At 40.7% G+C, this 16,740-nt stretch overlaps 1 non-coding gene and 1 pseudogene across 1 annotated transcript; both read right to left on the bottom strand.

Moving 5' to 3' along the window:
• Positions 1-110: 110 nt before the first annotated feature.
• Positions 111-11,004, bottom strand: LOC134381697 (non-histone chromosomal protein HMG-17-like; annotated as a pseudogene).
• TRNAI-GAU (transfer RNA isoleucine (anticodon GAU)) lies at positions 7,355-7,428 on the bottom strand. The gene has a single exon. It is a non-coding gene; the product is annotated as a tRNA-Ile (tRNA).
• Positions 11,005-16,740: the final 5,736 nt, after the last annotated feature.

Genomic DNA, 16,740 nt, shown 5'->3' with positions numbered 1-16,740 from the left:
TCTGTCCCGGTGCCACCCAACCAGCGACTCAGGAAGCAGGGAGGCGGGCCTAAGGCGTGACGAAAGCGCTAGGGGGCGGACCCGAGTTGGCCCCGCCCACTCCCGTACGACTAGCAGGCCGCGCGAGACGTGGCAGCGCCGGGGCCCTGCGGGCGGGGCGGAATCCTGAATCCTCACGGCTTCATTGGACGTCCGGGGTCGGGGCTTCGAATCCCTCTGCGTTCCCAGACGCACCGGGAAAATCAGATGTGGCGATCTACGGTTAGGTAGGTTCTAGGGAAGAAGAGTTGACCCTGGGGCCATCCATCTAAGGTGGATCCCACCAGTCACATTTTCTCTGCCCTGAGATACCCTGTTTTGTTTTGTTTTTTTAAGAAGAACAGCTAACAGTTGTTGAGCATTTATGTTCCAGGCAATGCACTGGGTACTTTGCACGCTTCTTGTCATTTAACCCTCATTACAGTCCTAAGAAGCAGACATTGTTATTATCTCCATTGTACAAATGAGAGAACAGAAGTTAAAAATAGTCTAATAACCAAACCCGAGTTCATACAGCTAAGAAGGGATAAAGCAACACATTGGACCCACTGTACTGTAACTTCACATTCGTTTTCTCATTTAATGCTGAGGACAGCACTCTGAGATTGGCATTATTATTACTCCCATTTTACAGATAAGAAAACAGAAAAGATGAATGATGTTTTTGGATAGGAAAACTCAATATAATGAAGATCTTAATTCTCCTTAAGTAAAATTATAAATTTCACATAATCCCAGTAATAGTATTAATAGGATTAATAGGTCGTGTGTGTTTTTTAAACTAGCCTATTTGTTTCTAAAATTCATATGAAAAAATAAACATGACTAGTCCAGGAACAAATAGGCTCTGAGAAAGAAGAACACGGAGGGAGGAAATAGCACTGTCACATGCTAAAACATATTATAGAGCCTCAGTAATTAAAACTGGTGCACAAAAAGCCAAACAAAGCAATGGGATAGAACAAACTATGGAAATATACCCAGGCACATGCAGAAATAGAATTAAAGTGGCACCTAGCACTCCAGCAATACTCTGAGGGGGGCTGGATTGAGCTCACCACCTTCTCCCCTCCTTTCACCCTGTGGGTTTGGGGCATTGAGTTTGAATCCTACCTAGACCCAGAAAGGGGTCGGGCGATTATTCTGAGGCTCCTTCTAAGCTTTGGCTTGGAACCCCACTATGTGCATCCTGGAGGCACAGAGCTGCCCCAGTGCAAGCTAACACATTGGATCACTTGGCTGTAGTAGGAACCTGGCTGCAAGAGGTGTGTGTGTTGGGGAAGGGGGAATCCAAACCACAAGGACAGCTTGCGGGACTCGAGAGGAAGGAGGGAGCGCACAGCCAGATTCTCAGGAAAGCTGCAAACTCTAGTTCCAAACTGGCAGCCTTGAGGAAAGCCTCTAATATGAGAGATAGAGACAAACAGAAAAGAAAAAAATTAGAACAATTTGGAGAAAATAATCGCAAGCCAGGAAAAGAAATATATTTTAAAAATAGAAAAGCAGTTATTTGATGTCTCCCTAGAAATAAAATATTGTAACCATGAAATAAGAACAGAATATTTTTTTTAAAAAACAGAATTAAGTTAAGAGCTCCTAGAAAATAAATAATAGCAGAAATAAAAACTAAATAGCAGTGTTGGATGATAAAGTTGAGAAAAATCCCTTAGAAAGAATGTTTAAAGAACTGTAACTCAACAACAACAGAAAATAATTACTAAAAAATGGGCAAAGGGTTTGAAAAGATATTTCTCCAAAGAAGATACACAAATGGCCAGCAAACATGAAAAGATACTCAATATCATTAGTCACCAGAGAAATGCAAATTAAAACCACAATGAGATACCACCTAACACCCATTAGGATAGCATCTATCAAAAAATAAATAAATAAATAACCAGTGTTGGCAAGGAGGTAGAGAAATTGCAACCCTTGTGTACTGTTGGTGGGAATGTCAAATGGTGCAGTCATATGGAAAACAGTATGGGGGTTGTTCAAAAAACTGAAAATAAAATAACCATACGATCCAGTGATTCCACTTCTGGTTACATATCCAAAAGAAATGAAAGCAGGGTTTCAAAGAGATATTTGTACACTCATGTTCATATCAGTATTATTCACAGTAGCCAAGAGGTGGAAGCAACCCAAGTGTCCATTGGCAGATGAATGGATAAACAAAATGTGGTACATACATACAGTAGAATATTTTTCAGCTTTAAAAAGGAAGGAAATCCTGTTACATGCTGCAACATAGACAAACCTTAGGAACATTATGCTGAGTGAAATAATAAGCCAGTCACAAAAAGACAAATACTGTATGATTTTACTTATGTAAGTTCCTAGATTAGTCAAATTCCTAACGTCAGAAACTGGAATGGTGGTTACCAGGGGCTGGGGGGGAGAGGACGGATGGGGAGTTATTGTTTAATGGGTACAGACTTTCACTTTTGCATGATGAAAGAGTTCTGTACAATAATGTGAATGTGCTTAATGCTACTTAACTATACACTTAAAAATGATTAAGATGGTAAATTTTAGGTTACGTGTATTTCTACCACAGTGAAAATTTTTAAGGCGCACACTTCTCTCGGCTTCTCCAGCACCTTCAGCTTTCTGTGCCTGGTCTGTTTTGGCATCTCCATTTTTTGCAGGGTTATTCCCATCCTTGCCAGTGTAAAAGTTTTCCCTTTTTACTCTTTGGGTTCCTTCTCTCCCTTCTTTGCAGGGGTCTGGGCTTGAGCTCTGCTTTTGGAGGAGCAGTTTTAGCAGATGACCTTGCAGCTCTCTGTGGTTTGTCCTTCACCTTGGCCTTATCTCCTTTAGCAATCCCCTTCAGCCTTTCTTCTGGGCTTGGTGGCAGTGGAGGTGGGATGCAGGTGCTGCTTGTGGGGATGCAGCCATATCCGGCTTTGGTCAATCCAGGGGTTGCTCTCGCTTCTTCTTGCTGCTATGCTTTTTAATGTGTGTGTTAGATGCATTAATTTGGTAAATGTAAACATTTAAAAATATTTAAATGTAGACCTTTGAAATATTTTAAGTGTTCTATGACTTTTGTGACCCTGTTTTGACATGTCTTCGATTTGACAAGTACTTGGCATCTTAAGAAATTCAAGTATCCCAGTCCTTTCTAACTTCACAAAGTATTAGCCTGAGAAAACCAAGGATGCTGGACTCTCTCCTGGGCCGTGCAACTGTCTCCACATACTCTCACATCGGGACCAAAGACCAGCAAAGGGGTCTTTAATTTTCTCATGGCCCAGACATATCACTGCTTTCTGGAATTCCTCACCCACCTCCCCCTGGAGACAGGGCATCTGAATAGAACCTTAAGAGTATTCAGGTCGGGCCGGCCCATGGCTCACTTGGGAGAGTGTGGTGCTGATAACACCAAGGCCATGGGTTTGGATTCCATATAGGGATGGCCGGTTAGCTCACTGGGTGAGCATGGTGCTGACAACACCAAGTCAAGGGTTAAGATCCCCTTACCGGTCATCTTTAAAAATAATAATAATAATAATAATAATTTTTTAAAAAGATTATTTGGGCCAAAGTCTCATGGACAGTAAGCTGCCACCCTGGAAGGGAAATGGACTTGCCCAAAGTTACACAGTGTTACGTTCTAGAGCCAGAACTCTGATCCAGATTACTTCATCCAAGCTGCCTTTCCTGTTCCCTTACTGTACCCCCACCACCTCTGGAAAGCCCCCTTCTCTCTGGCCACTGAGCAGGAAGCAGGGGAGGAGCTCCTTTGCATGCTCTCCTTGGATTATCCTTGGGCAAGGAGCATAGCATTATCTCACAGAATTTAGGTGTTATATTAGATCATGTTTGTGAAGTGCTTAATATAGTGCCTGACCCGTAGGAACTCAGTATGCCTCCCTTTCCTTTATATTGGGAGGTCCTTCCTTCTTATGTAACTCATGTGTCTTCCCATCCTCACAGATCACAGCAGCAATTGGGGTTTAATTCACAGAAGGGTTTTTCCAGAAATATTTTCTGTTTTAATTGATTGAGACCAAGCTGGTCTCTAGGGTACCAGGTAGGGTGACCAACTCATCTCGGTTTTCCCAGGACAACTGGTTTTCACACTGAAAGTCCTGTATCATGGGAACCACTCAGTCTCTACTCCTGGGTAAACTGGACTGCAGAAATCTTCCTGCCTAAGCACACCAGGTGACCCCATCTGGTCTTCTTAAAGCAGGACAAAGGTCACAGAGGCTAACCTATGCTACTTCTGCCTGGTGTCCAGGGGGAAAAGAACTTGTGATAGTAATGAAATGCCATTGTACTAGCAGAGTTGGGGGAGATAGGATATGATCTCTTTTGGTGCTAGGGTCATGGATGATTTGTATTTGCAACAGGATGCATACATGTATTAAAAGTTTAGTCATTGGACATTTACAGATGGTTAAGATGGTTAAAAAAGGAAGTCTAGTCATTGAAGACATTACAGCTAAAAGTACAGCTGGTGCAAAGATGCATGTGTTCACGTTACAGGGTTAATCCAATACCTAGAACATACTACATTGATAGTAATTGGAATAAATTAATAATAATTCCCAATTAAAAAGTATTGGCCAACTCAAGAAGCACTGACGATGCAACAATAATAAATCTGTCTTTCCTCATGTTGCAGAAATTCCAACTACCTCCATGCATGCAAAAAAGGAAAAGAAAAAAAAGCCCCTCAGAATGGAGTTCAATCCCTATTCCAGCCAGCCACCCCAAAATAAATAAATAAATAAATAAATAAAACAATGGTGAATACATGACATGATGCATTTGTCAAAATCCATACACCAGTACAACACAAAGAATGAACTTTAATATATGAAAAATCTTTTATTTTTTTTATTTTATTTTTTTTATTTATTATTATTTTTTTTTTTTTGTCGTTTTTTCGTGACCGGCACTCAGCCAGTGAGTGCACCGGCCATTCCTATATAGGATCCGAACCCGCGGCGGGAGCGTCGCTGCGCTCCCAGCGCAGCACTCTACCGAGTGCGCCACGGGCTCGGCCCATATGAAAAATTTTTTTTTTTAAATACCATTTAGTGATCAGGGGATCCTAGGATGAATGCAGAATGTGACAAAATAATATAACTATATTACAAATGTGTGAACACCCTTACTGAAGAAAGTAGATAGAAAGCATGCTGAACTAAGTAACTTTGGAAATGAGTGGAGTCTGTAAGACTAAAGGCAAAAGGAACTTTACAGAAGCCCTGTACTATCGTTGATCAAGTTGTTTCCCACAGGGGTAAAGGTCAACAATTTGGAAACCACTATACATGTTACTGGAATTTAGCAATTAAGCAAATAGATGCTGTATGGTGGTAGAGGTTTCTCACTGTTCGAGTAGGAGGTTGTAGATAAGCAAGGGGACAAAGCTAGAATGATCCATGTGGTAATGGATTAGCATTAGAGACATCAGTATGAACTCATGTTTAGTTTAATGTAGACAGAGATGCTTACACATGGCTTTATAGATACGTGTATATACATATATTAGTATACACATATGTATTTCCTTGCCAAGTCAGCTGAAAGACCCTAGAAGCAACAACTCAGCAGCAATGAGTACCCCTAGCACCCAGATCTTGGTTTCTAATACCATTCTCCAATAAAAGGAACTAAGGCTTCTTGGAGAAATGGCTGATTCTAGGGCTAGGTCAGGCAACTTCAAGATGAGCTTGGAGCATCTTGTGCCAGAAAGTAAGTAGGTTCCCCGCTGCACCCAAAATCCACACAGAGTGAGGGGGTATGTCAAAGGGACAAGCATCTGAAAGAGCTCCAATGGCCAAAGCTGGAATAATTTAAGCAACAAAATAAATAATGTAGTTTTGGATTATAACCCAAAGTATGAAATAAATATTCATGAGTACCTACAAGCATAGATAAATGACTGAATAAATAAGGGGGGGACAATAGACATATCTTCCACGTAGAAGATGTGTCTATTAATAATGTTTATTAAATATTGTAATTAATGTAGATACTCCCCCCTCAAATATGACTGTATATAGTGACTTCCTACCAAAGAGTACATACAGTATGGAGGGGGCGGAATATCTTTACAGCACAGAAACATGACAAACACTATCACAACCAGGTGATAAAGCTTAACATCTACAGGGATAAGTCATGTTGATAGTATGTGCCTTCATGTGATATGATGAGAATGTCACTTTATTGCTATGATCTTCCTCCCCAAAACACATAACTCCAGTCTAATCATGAGAAAAACATCAGACAAATCCCAACTGAGAGACAATCTACAAAACACCTGACTAGTACTCCTCAAAACTGTCAAGGTCATCAAAACCAAGGAAAGTCTAAGAAATTATCACAAGTAAGAGGAGCCTAAGGAGACAAGGCAACTAAACATAATGTGGTATCCTAGATGGGTTCCTGACACAGGAAAAGACATTAGGTGAAAACTAAGGAAATCTGAACAAAGATGGGCCTAATTTAATAATAATGTGTCAATATTGACTCATTAATTGTAATCAATGTATCATAGTAATATAAGATGCAATGCAAGTAATAGGAAAATGGGATGTGGGATATGTGGGAACTTTCTGTACTATTTTTGAAATTTTTCTTTAAACCTAAAAATGTTTTAAGAGTAAAATTTTACAAATAAATAAAATTACTTCAGTCCCACCCTTCCCCCACAAAGAATCTGTGTTCAGAGGGTGGGGACTGTCAAGGGGCAAGGACAGAGGCAGAGGAGCATAGGCAAGCAAAAAAAAAAAAAAAAAAAACAGATTGAAAGAGAGAATGAGAGAAACAGAAATGTGATGGTGTTTACGCATTTATGTTAAATTATGACTATGACGATGTATGTGATTATACCATTTTTTGGAAAATGGATTCTGAAGTCAGACAGCCTGGGTTTGTCAGCACCACGCTCAGCCAGTGAGCTAACCGGCCATCCCTATATGGGATCCGAACCCGTGGCCTTAGTGTTATCAGCACCGCACTCACCCGAGTGAGCCACGGCCCGGCCCTGAGACAGCCTGGGTTTGAATCCCAGTTCTCCCACTTACTATCTCTGTAACTTTGGGTGATTTATTTAATCTTCTTTGCATAAAATTGATAATAACAATGTCTCCTTCATTACAGTGTCTCCAGTGGCCAGTACAGTTCCAAGCAGATAGTAGGTGCCAAATGAAGTTCAATCAATAATTGACTATGTGAATAAATAAATGAACACATGATTTTTATGGAGATTAAATAAGATTATATAATCTTAGTTTCCTAGTGCATACATTCAATAAATGAGCTTTTTTGTTTTTTTCTTTCTGGCAGCTGGCCAGTACGGGGATCGAACCCTGGACCTTGGTGTTATCAGCACCGTGCTCTCACCAGCTGAGCTAACCGGCCAGCCCGAGTAAAAGTTGAGTATTATCATCAACATCCTTTGGAATTCCTTCCTGCCTCTACAGCTTTGCCCAGACCGTCTTCTCTGATGGCCCGTCTACTTCTCCACCTTGTTGCTCAAGACTCGGGTCACGCAAAACCTCTATCGTCAAATATAACCTTGATCTAATCATGATGAAACACATCAGGGAGACCTAAGTTCAGAGACGTTCTATAAAATCCCTCATCAGTGTCCTCAAAACTGTCAGAATTATCACAAACAAGAAAAATCTGAGACACTACCAGTACAGAAAAGCCTAAGAAAACATGAAAACTAACTCTAATGTTATACCCTGGATGCATTCCAAGAACAGAAAAGGGACATTAGGTAAAAACTAAGAAAGTTAAAATAAAGTACGGTCTGTAGATAATAATAATGTATCAATACTGGTTGTGACAAATGTACCATTATAATGGTAACAATAGGAAAACCTGGGCATAAGGTATATGGGAAATCTCAGTAATATTCTTGCAATTTTTCTGTAAATGTAAAATAATTCTAAAATAAAAAGCTTATTTAATGGCTAAAGTCCTGCCTGCTTTCTACAAAAAAATTCTAGAAAATTTCCGTGCATTTGTTTGCTTCCATACCTTTAGATCTTTCTATAATCTCTCCTTATGTTTCAGACTCTGGTTTCTCTCTCTCTCTCTTTTTAATCAAACTACTATTTCGTTTCTTCCATCCCTTGATTTCAATCCTTTGCATGTGAACGGTCTGAAAATCTCCACCACTTCCCGGAACCTCAAGCATGATAGGACGGTAACAAATCAATAACCTCAGCTCAGGGAATGAGGCTGTTACAGTTTGTTGCTCACAGAATGGCTCTCATGCTTTTCTACAGACATTACTTCATTACAATCATCTTGCTAATTGTAATCCAAGACATTTGCTCTCTCTCTATCTCTCTAAAGATAATTCAAGCTGATGATAGTAATCAGGACTCTGAAGAGTGCTGGATTCACTCATTAAAATATACATTACGATATGAATGGGGGAACTCTTGGTATAAAATCAAAACATTCTTTTACTCTATTTCACTTTAAGCCTCTCTACCTAGAGAAGTCATACAATTATTCAATCAAATAAGTTCCCTTAAGCAACTAAAATGAGATTTGCATTGAAGGGATACAGAAAGTTGTACAAGCTAGTTATGGTCTCTGCCTTCATGGAGGTCAGTTAGAAGGCCATACTAAAAACGTTTCATAAAAGAGTAAACAATGCAAGACAGTGTGCAAATGAGTCAGAATTTGAGTGACAGTCCATACAAATTCATTATGTGCTTTTGTTTGTTTGTTTGTTGAGAGACAGAGTAAAGTCCCACTGCCACCCTGATCGACTGAGGGCTGGAGTTTATATAGGTAAATGTATTGGGGAAACAGGATGTCTTCAAGTGTGATGGACAGCTGCTTCCTCCTGAGATTCCCTGTGGCTGGCATTGAAGAGGTCTACAGTCTTGCCATGGCTCCAGGGTGAGCTTAGAGACTGAGCTGATGACCACACCCAGAGGCTGCCTGGCAGGATTGGAGAGTGGGCATTTCAGGGATTCATTTCAGTAAACCTCTGGTGTTGATGTGGACCTGCAGGCTTGTGAAGGTTGGGTTCCTTTCAGAGTAGGTTTGATGTCAGCTCCTCTGGAGCCAGGTTCCTTCCTGACTGGATTCCAGTGGAGTTGGGGCTTCCTGGGGCTGGTATCTAATTTAGGGATGATCTTCTTGAGAGCATGCCCAGGGTTCTAGGCAGGAGCCGAGGGCAGCCTCCTCTGCCCAGAAGCAGGCAAGAAACAGAGCTCATTATGTGTTTCAAAGTCAGGGGAGGCTACGTAAAAAAAAATATAATATCAACTGTAAATAAAAATGGTACTTCTAGATAAGGGGAGTAGAATGAATATAAGTAGAACATGAAATGAATCAGGGTGTTTGTGAGATATCAAGGCTGTTCTGAGGCAACAGATTTTTCTTTAAAAACATTAAGAGATAAAGTTGGTGTCACTAGGTAGGTAGGACTTGGATGTCGATAAAATTTGTACTTTGAAAGCCATGCATAGTAGTTTAGTTTTAATGAAACTTAACTCATTTTTTTTCTTCCAGCTTTTCTACGGTATAATTGATATGCAAAAGAAAACTGCACATATTTAATGAATACAATTTAATAAGTTTGGAAATATGCATATACATGGGATTCCATCTCCACTCTCGGGTAATAACCATATCTACTACCTCCAAAAGATTCTTTGTGTCGTTTTGCTTTTGTTGTGTGTGTGCGTGTGTAGGTGTGTGTGTACTAACAACTCTTAACCTAAGATCTACCCCCTTAAATATTTAAGTGCACAACACTGTAATGTTAATTGCAGGCACTATGTTGTAGAGCAGATCTCCAGAACTTATTCATCTTGTAGGACTGTAACTCTACACTCGCTGAACAGCAACTCCTCATTTCCCACTCACCCCATCCCACTTCTACTTTCTGCTCCTATAAGTCTGACTGTTTTTGATATCTCATATAAGTGGAATCATGCAGTATTTGTTCTTTTGTCACTTATTTTACTTAGCATGTCATCCAGAACCACACATATCGTCTCAAATCATAGTAGGATTTTCTTCTTTTTCAAAGGTGCATAATATTAAAACATATGTATATACTGCATTTTCTTAATATTCAAATGATGGACATTAGGGTTGTTTCTGTATCTTCGCTATTGAGAATAATTCTGCAATGGACATAGGAGTGCAGATATTTCTTTACTTGTGTATAAATACCGAGGAGTGGAATTGCTGGATCATTGGGTCATTTATTTCAGAAAAATACTAAGTTCTTACTATGTGTCAAACAATAAGCGAGGTGTTGTGAGAGACACAAAAATGAATTAGACACAGGCCCTATTATCAAGGTGTTTACTCTGCAAAGTAGAAAACAGATATTATTTTGTTTTTCTACTGGTTTCTAGTCTTATCTCCATTGTTTCCTCCTTGGTGCCTCAGTTTACTTTCTCCTACCTTATTACTCTATTTTTGACTGTGTTACTTAATGAGTATTGAGTCTCCAAAATTATTTTTTGATGGAACCATGGTAAAAAAGTATGAACGTAACTAATTATTTGCATATTATATTCTAGGTATGAAATCAACATCTGAAACCACATCAAGAAAACCGTCTGTGTCTATGCGAGAGGTTGGGGACAGCTCCATGTCATAGAAAGTAAAGAAATACAACTTTTCTTGAAGCTGTATGGAAGACATGGGTGCGCAGATAAACACCCTGCCTTTGGCACAGCATGAAGCATCAGGGATACCTGAGCGTGGTGGGGACACAGGCTGGGGGGCACTTGGGGGGAAGGCCTACTGCAGCTGAGGGTCTGGGAAGGCAAGGAAGAGTCTCTACAGAACACTTGCTCCTTTCCTTGACTCTGCTCATAGGATCCTGCCAATCCCAGAGGCCCAGCAGGAACCTCTGAGGACAGAGGGCAATCCTGACTCTACTTCCCACACCTGGTCAGTTGCTGAGCCTTTGTTTTCACAGGGTGTGCCCAGGCGGCTGGCCATGGCTCGGCTTCCCCAACCCTCTCCTGAAAGCTGGATTCAGACAATGAGACTGAGACCCCAAGACACATAAAAGTGAATGATGCAGGGAGACAGCGGTTGGGGGACGAGCAGGTCATCCTCCCCTTACAGGGTCATGACATTCTGTAGGGTGGTGGGCACCAGCACTGTCTGCTGGCTTCTCTGCTTCTACATCCAGAGCAGCCCCTACATGGCCGAAACCCTTAACCTGGCTGCAGCTGGTATCCTCCACCTCCCCCGCATAGCTGGGATACTGCTGGAGAGCCTCCCCTGCTGCAGGTAGAGGTGACATTGCTTTTCTGACATGGTGGTATCTGTCTGACCATCCTCTTCCCACCTGGTGCTGCTGCCCAGAGCACACAGCTCTGCATGGTGAACACCCTGAGCTGGGCCTGGCCCTTTCTTTCCACGTGGTAAATGAGGTCTGTGACTGCTGGGAGAAGGGCTTGGTGTGGGACCCGCTTCCTGAAGGCTTTGAGATGTTCCACATGCTCATCAGCTTGGAGATGTGCTTGTCCACCCTGACCCTGACTGTCTGGGGCCTATGCTGCCCCCAGCAGTGTTCACTCACCAGAATCTACTGCACCATCAGCATCATGGCCATCGCCTACCTCCTTTGGGGCCTGCCCTTGGTTGTTACTGTGGGCCTGCCAGAACAAAAGCATCTGACTCTTGCCTTTGACCTCCTGTTGCTACTGTGCAGCATGGCCAGTGTTGCTCACCCTGCTGGCTACTACTTAGCTGGCTACCCCCAGAGGAAGAGGAACAGGGAGTTTCTAAAGATTGTTCTCCAGAGAGCTCTGATGACTGAGGTGGAAGCATGGAGGGAAGGAGGGGCGCTGGACATTCAATTCCAGGGAGACTCCAGCCTCGGAGCGGGGGACAACAGTGGCTTCCTCGGCAGCTCCACTGCTCTGCAAAATGCATGGACTGCTCACAGCACAGGCTGTGAAGCTTCAGGGAGACCATGTCAGGAAAACATGCTGGATCTTCTAAAGTGCAGGGTACACATGCTCTTCTGATGCATGCATCGTCACCTGTGTGATCTCTGAGTAACCAAATTGCTGTCTGGGTGGGCTATTTAGAAAATGTCTATTATCTATTACAAATGATCTGTTTAGAAAATAGATCATTCCCAACAATCAACACTTCACCCCTCAGTGGATCAACGCTGTAGTCTGTGCCGTGCTGGAGAGGGATTAGCAGGTGGTCAGCACTGACCTGCTCCCCCGAGTGAAGATGTTCCCAGGAGGAACCATCACACCCTGTTAGCTGCCTGTGCCACTAAGGGGTGCTGTAGTCAGTGATGAGCCTACGCATCTGAAGTGAGATGAATGGCCTTAACAACAATAATAATAGCAAATGTTTATGGATTATTTCCTATGTGTCAATGCTGCTGTAATCACATTGTGAGTATTAAGCCGAGTAATTTCAACAACTCTATGAAGTAGGTTGCATTATTACCCTGCTTCAGCCTCAGCCAAAAGGCCACTTGGCCAACTTAGCTCAGGTTATCCAATGGTCCTAGCACATTTATAACAAATATGGTCCCTCCCCATTGCTCTGCACTTTGGTTATAAATCATCTTTGGACTTGTGTGGGTCTGTCTCTGAGCTTACTGTTCAGTTCCTTCATCTATTAGTTTACCCTTGGACAACACCACACTCAATGTAGTTACTGCACCTTTATAAATACATGTCTAGGCCCAGTAAACTGAGTCCTCCTACAACCAGCCAGCAATGAACATTACACACACATGTACACAGAGAAACAAAGATAAGGATGAAGTAGATTTCTTGTTGGGAAGATGCATGTTGTATGGCAGTGGAGAAAATTTATTACAGTCTTGGGGGAAAAAAGTCCATTTAGAATTTTTTACACAGTCAAAATATTTTCCAATAAGAAGGCCAAATGAAAAGGTTTTCAGATATCCAAAAGAAGAAAGAAAACATCACCAAAAGGATGATGAAATGGGATGAGAAATGTTACAGAATGTTTTTCAAACAGGAGAATAATAATACCAGATGAAAATCTGGTTCTACACCAAAAACTGAAGGCCTTTGCACTGCTGGACTCTCCAGTATGATGCTGAATAGAAAAGGTGAGAGCCAACATTTTTGCCTTGTTTCTCATCTGGCATGAAGGCACTGAATCTTTCACCACTAAGTATAATATTCACTAAATACTGACTATAGGTTTTTTGTAGTTTTATCAGTTTGAAGAAAATTCTTTTTATTCCTAGTTGGCTGGAATTTTGTATAAGGTTGTTGAATTTTGTCTAATGCTTTTTTAAAATCTACTGAAATAAGGATGTGTTTTTGTCTTTTAATAAACTTGGCTTTAAAATTTTTTTTTCATTTTATTTTATTTCATTTCATTTTGTTTTTTTACAAGACAATATGATCAAGAAGATGTTGGCTCATTTTAAATATTACCCTTAAACAAGTCTTGCATTCCTGGGATACATTTCACCTGGTCAGGATGTGCATATATTTATATCTGTGTTGTCCAAGGATGCATGCCCATGGGCACATGTTTCTGAGTGATCCAATGAATGCAGTGACCTAGAATAGTCAAAATAGCTCTGAAAAAGAATAATCAAGTGAGAGGGCTTACAATAGCTACATCAAGACATATTATAAAACCCCAGAAATCAAAGCATTGTGGTATTGGTGAAAACAGACTCATAGATAAATAGAACAGGATAGAGGATCTAGAAATAAACCCTCACATGTGTGTTCAATTGATTTTCACAAAGTGATAAAGTCAATATAAGATAGCAAAGACAATCTTAGCAACAAATGGTACTGGAACAATTAAAAATGCAAATGAGGAAACACTTCAATCCGTATGCGGCATCATATGCAAACATTCAAAATTTATCGTAAACCAAAATGTTTATGACAAGACCAAAAACTGTAAAATTTGTAAGAGAAAAGAAAGGAGCACATCAGTGTGAATTTAGATTAGACAAAGATTTCTCAGATAAACATCGAAAACAATACAAAAAAATGAAAAAAACACTGATAAGTTGGACTTTATCAAGATGAAGAACTTGTGCACTTTGAAAGACCTTATGGAGAGAATGAAAAAACAAGCCACAGGCTGGAAGAAATACTTGCAAATCTCAGTGAAAGACTTGTAAACAGGATCTATAGGGAGCTCGTAGGCCTCAGCTTCTCACGGGCCACAGGGGTAACATGAGTGCTATGCTCTGAGAAGAAAAAGGAGATGCCTCCCACACGTCATTCCTGTCACCTGGGCAGAACTGCACAAAGTCAACTGCAAATGCTCCCTCCTAGAAACTATCTCCTCCCCTCATCTGCACCCTTGGGATCCTTTTTGAATATGGCCCCTGCTTCAGGGCACCTGGGAAGAACAGTGGGATATCAGACTTTGGGTGCCCAGCGAGAGAAAAGAAACACATAATATTCATTGGAGCCTCAATACATCTTTTAGCAAATTTCCCAGTACAGGCCAGAAGAGAATGGGATGATATATTCAGAGTGCTGGAGGAAAAAGATTGTCAGCCTGAGCTCTCTATCCAGTGAAACTAACCTTCAAATATGAAGGAGAAATAAAGTTTTTCCTAGACAAACAAAAGCTGAGGGAGTTCGCCAACACTAGACCTGCCTCACAAGAAATGCTAGAGGGAGTTCTTCAGTCTGGAAGAAGATGATGCTAAGGAGCAGCAAGAAAACACTTGAAGGTCCATAACTCATGAGTGAAGTACGTTCACACACAACCTCAGGATACTCCAATGTTGCGGGCGGGGGAGGTGAATAAACCACTTACATCCTTAGTATGAAGACTAAAGGACAAATCTAACAAGACAACAGCAAATATAACGACCGTATAAAGAGGGGCAATATTAAAAGATGTAACTTGAACAACAAAATGTCAGAAAGTGAGGGGGAATGACACCAAAGTGTAGAGTTGTCTTTGATTCTTTCTTTTTTCTTAGATATGAAAGTTACATTGTTATTAGTCTAAAATAATCTGTTTTAGGAACTAGACAAAGATGCCCACTCTCACCACTCCTATTCAACATAGTGTTGGAAGTACTAGCCAGAGCAATCAGAGCAGAGAAGGAAATAAAGGGCATCCAGATTGGAAAAGAGGAAGTCAAACTGTCCCTGTTTGCAGATGACATGATCCTATATATTGAACAGCCTAAAACCTCTACAAAAAAACTGCTGGAATTGATAAATGATTTCAGCACAGTAGCAGGATACAAAATCAACACACAAAAATCAGTAGCATTTCTTTTCTCCAATAGTGAACATGCAGAATGAGAAATCAAGAAAGCCTGCCCATTTACAATAGCCACCAAAAAAATAAAATACTTAGGAATTTAGTTAACCAAGGAGGTGAAAAATCTCTATAATGAGAACTACAAACCACTGCTGAGAGAAATTAGAGAGGATACAAGAAGATGGAAAGATATCCCATGCTCTTGGATTGGAAGAATCAACATAGTGAAAATGTCCATACTACCCAAAGTGATATACAAATTCAATGCAATCCCCATCAAAATTCCAAAAACATTTTTCTCAGAAATGGAAAAAACTATCCAGTCATTTATATGGAACAATAAAAGACCACGCATAGCCTAAGCAATGCTGAGCAAAAAAAATAAAGCTGGAGGCATAACACTACCTGACTTTAAGCTATACTACAAAGCTATAATAACCAAAACAGTATGGTACTGGCATAAAAAGAGACACACTGACCAATGGAATAGAATAGAGAATCCAGAAATCAACCCACACACTTACTGCCATCTGATCTTTGACAAAGGCACCAAGCCTATTCACTGGGGAAGGGACTGCCTCTTCAGCAAATGGTGCTGGGATAACTGGATATCCATATGCAGGAGAATGAAACTAGATCCATACCTCTCACCGTATACTAAAATCAACTCAAAATGGATTAAGGATTTAAATATACACCCTGAAACAATAAAACTTCTTAAAGAAAACATAGGAGAAACACTTCAGGAAATAGGACTGGACACAGACTTCATGAATACGACCCCAAAAGCATGGGCAACCAAAGGAAAAATAAACAAATGGGATTATATCAAACTAAAAAGCTTCTGCACAGCAAAAGAAACAATTAAAAGAGTTAAAAGACAACCAACAGAGTGGGAGAAAATATTTGCAAAATATACATCTGACAAAGGATTAATATCAAGAATATATAAGGAACTCAAACAACTTTACAAGAAGAAAACAAGCAACCCAATTAAAAAATGGGCAAAAGAGCTAAGTAGGCATTTCTCTAAGGAAGATATACAAATGGCCAACAGAATATAAAAAAATGCTCAACATCACTCAGCATCCGGGAAATGCAAATCAAAACCACACTGAGATACCATCTAACCCCAGTTAGGATGGCTAAAATCCAAAAGACTCTGAATGATAAATGCTGGCGAGGTTGCAGAAAAAAAGGAACTCTCATACATTGTTGGTGGGACTGCAAAATGGTGCAGCCTCTATGGAAAATGGTATGGAGGTTCCTCAAACAATTGCAGATAGATCTACCACACGACCTAGCTATTCCACTGTTGGGAATATACCCAGAGGAATGGAAATCATCAAGTCGAAGGTATACCTGTTCCCCAATGTTCATCGCAGCACTCTTTACAATAGCCAAGAGTTGGAACCAGCCCAAATGTCCATCATCAGATGAGTGGATACGGAAAATGTGGTACAT

Source organism: Cynocephalus volans, chromosome 7 (assembly GCF_027409185.1).
Source record: "Cynocephalus volans isolate mCynVol1 chromosome 7, mCynVol1.pri, whole genome shotgun sequence".
NCBI classification, from domain to species: Eukaryota; Metazoa; Chordata; class Mammalia; order Dermoptera; family Cynocephalidae; genus Cynocephalus; species Cynocephalus volans.
This window is presented reverse-complemented; position numbering and strand designations above follow the sequence as displayed.